Below are 3,835 nucleotides of genomic sequence, written 5' to 3' on the forward strand. Positions count from 1 at the left end.
TATATTCTAATTGCATCATCGTTTAGCTTTATTTCATCTGCAACCTGCCTGCCAAATGAGAGTATTGATTACCTGTCATGGATGCATATTTCTCAATTAAAAGCCATCAAGTCTTATAAAATCTCAACCACGTCAAGACCCATGGGTATATTTTATTACAACTGTTGAGTAGTCACATTAGCCACCTTCTTCTGAGTACCAACTATAAAGATGGCACCTAACAACTACATACTTAACACTGACTTACTTAAATGCTTATAGGCAGCCCCCTCAAAGCAGATAACACTGTCTTTCTCTGTTTCAAGTGAGGAAACAAAGGCAAAGGAAGATTAATAACATTGTGCAAGGCCACCTAATTAGTAAGTGGTAGAATAGGGATTTGAACTCATGTATGGAACTTCAAATCACACAGGGCTTTCTGCCATATATATTCAGTAAAGTGCACTGGTTAACAAAATAAAATGGACTCATAGCTACAGAGGACAGACACAGTTGCCAAAGAGCAGGGGAATTGGGAGACTGGATAAAAAAAGTGAAGAGATTAATAAGTACTAATTGATAGCTACCAAATAGTCACAGGGATGTAAAGTACAGCATAGGGAATATAGTCAATGATATTGTAGTAACTATGTAAGGTGCCAGGTGTATACTTGAAATATCAGAGAGATCACTTTGTAAGATATATGATTGTCTAACTCATTAAAAAATATATGACTGTACACCTGAAGCTAATACAAACTGTATTTGTTTGTATTACCATAATTGAAATGCAAACTGCAATTGAAAAATAATTTTTTTAAAACTGTGGACTGTAATTCCCTGCTGCTTGGTTTGAAGTCCCAGCCCTGTGGCTGACTAGTTATTCGGTCTTGAGTAAATTTAACATTTATGTGCTTCAGTTTACTTATCTGTACATCCAGGGAGATAGTATTTCATAGAGTTGTTAGGATTAAATGAGCTACTTATATGCACAGTATTTAAACTAAAGCCTAAGATAAGAAGTAACCATTATTTTTACATCCTCTGAATACTGAAAAAGAAACTGTAAATCTTTGACCTTCAAAAATTTGCCATAGGCGCTTTGTACTTTCAAAGACTTTGCAACAATTCAATTTTTCTCACAGCAGCCTAGTGCTTCAGGTCAGACTACTGTCTCTCACTCTCAAGCTGCGACATGAGAACACACTGTGCCAAAATATTTTCAGTTCAGGCAGTTCATGATCCTCCTTATCACATCAAAATATACTCATAACAATGCTATTTATTTTTATTTACCCACATGCTTTGGATACTTCAGGTCTACTACTTATAACAACTTCACAATTAGCTGCTATTATTTCAACTTCATGGATGAAGATGATATGGGCCATAAAATTAAGATGGTTTGCCCAAGTTCATATAGCTGATATATAATAACACTGGGACTTGAATCCAAATCTGAATATATCTTCAATTTGAATGCTTGCCTCCAAATCATGATACTTAACCAGTGATGATTTCTCTATGTCCTCCTGGTGAACTGCTGGGGATTCAATCCACATATCTATCACCCTCCCCGAGTTTCATCTGTTGAACACATATTTTCTAGAGCCCTTTCTACAGTCCTCTCTACTGGGTGTCATGTGAACAGGGATGAATGCAGGCATGGCCTCTGTATGAAGCTCACAGCCTGCGGTGTGATATACAATTACACACTTGATATGTACCACGCAGGAAATGATGAAGATGCTACAATGGAGAAAACTGAAGGCAGCAGCCAATGAATAGCCCAGGGGCTCTCTGAGGAAACATTTAAGCTGAGATGACCATGAGAAGGTGGCATCATGTGAAGAGTCAGGGAGGGGTTCTTTGCAGAGGAGGAACATGTGCACAGATCCTGAGACAAAACAGGAGCATGGGAACCAAAATAAAGCGTGTGTTATGAGGGAGAATGAGGATGAGTGGTGGAGACAGGGGAAGGGATTAGTGGAATAGGTTGGAGGAGTGGGCTGGGGCCACGTCATCCAGAGATCTGGTGGGCCACTGTGAAGTGTTACTTTCTCAGTCCTACGCAGCCTCATGCAGCCCTTGTGGATGGATAGACATAATCATATCACATATGTTTATTTGTTTGTTTCCCCTCTAGACTGTGAGTTCATGGTAGCATAGGGCAGTGTCAGGACAAAGCAGACATTCAGCTAACTGAACAAAAATAATGAATAAAGCTGCATTTGATAACACTGCAACTCTATAAGGTTTTTATTGAAAAGTAGACATAATAAAGTTGGAGTAAAAAAAGAAATGAGTGTTCTTGTTCCTGTCTAAAAATCATATAAATCAGATATCCTTGCATTTATGTAAAGAAAGATGAACATCATACACTAATAATCACAACCACTATTAATAACTTGGAACAGGGCTCAATGTTTCATATGCAACCCATTTAATTTTCATGACAATTAATGTGAAGTAGTTAATATTAATCCCCATTTTAGAGGTAAAAAACAACAGTGTAGGGAAGAATTTTAATGAATTACTCAGCATGAAAAAGATAGTACTTGCAGCACCAGAATTTGAAGCCAGGGATTTTATTCAAAGTCTATGTGTTGGCAACTTTATGAAGCATCTGTCTCAGGATAGTTAGCCTCATCATTTTTTTAAAGTTTAAAAACATATACCATAATAAATAAAAGCAATAGTCACTGAATGGAAATGAGTAATAGTAAATATCAAAAACAGAAACATTGCATTTTATAGCAATAATGAATTGTTAATAAAAAGATAAAATTTGATAAAAGCTCATTAATAATGATTAGAAAACAATAAAGAAAAATAAAAACACTCAAGGCATTAAATCAGTATTTTGCAGAAGCATTTGTTTTAATTTTCATTCATTTCATTATTTTGCTTGTAAATTACACAAAACTTAGCAGAAAAGAAGTGGTACAATTTCCTAGGAATAGCAGACCTGCAAGCTGGGTAAACAAGCCACTCTTTGTCTGCTTCACGCTTTTTCTACTACTATGAGCAGTTGACTGTCTAGAAGGCCTTCTTTCTCCCTCTGCCGTGTAAATAAATCTTATTCATTGTTTAACACCCGGTTAAATTCCTCTCAATCTGAGGAGCCCTACCTGACCTTCTAGGCTCCTACTAAGCCACATCCATTTCCTTCATATAGCTTATAGGATGTGACAGCATATATTTTTCTGATTCACCGAATACAGAAATCAAACCCTATACTTCATAGGCAGTTTATAATTAGTTGTTGAGTAAGTTAATGAATTAATTATCCTGCCAAATTGTTCTATTTAAGTGCAAATGTTGCTAAGCAGTGAACAAAGAGATCAGATATATATACTTTAGATATACCAGACACTGATCAGTACACTTGGTTTGAATTACTACATTTAATCTTCCTAACAGCATCGCTGTATATATAGTTCTAGCTCCATTTTATACATGGGGAAATAAGTTCAAAGAAGACAAACCATATGTTCATATTAGTGAGAATTAATTTAGCATTCTTGAGAGAAACAGGACAAGTCATGGAAAACAAAGTATTGAGGATTTGGGGAGAGATTTAAAAAACAAGAAAAAAGAATACTGAGCAGTGTGTGGATTGAGATTATGAAATGATATCTCTATTCCCACAGACCTAGGTTGCACACTGAGGCATCTCAGCATAGAAGACAGGACCAGGGCTGCTGGAGCCAGCCAGCCTTAGTTTGAACTCCAGCTATACAACTGTTTACCTGTGTGACCTTGGGCAAGTTACATAATATTTTTGAGATTCAGTTTAACCCTCTGTAAAATGGAGATGATAATTATAGCATTTACCTTAAAAGGATATTATGAG

This window comes from Pteronotus mesoamericanus, unplaced genomic scaffold (assembly GCF_021234165.1).
Source record: "Pteronotus mesoamericanus isolate MK-2021 breed Mesoamerican mustached bat unplaced genomic scaffold, CSHL_Meso_final contig_33, whole genome shotgun sequence".
In the NCBI taxonomy this organism is placed as follows: Eukaryota; Metazoa; Chordata; class Mammalia; order Chiroptera; family Mormoopidae; genus Pteronotus; species Pteronotus mesoamericanus.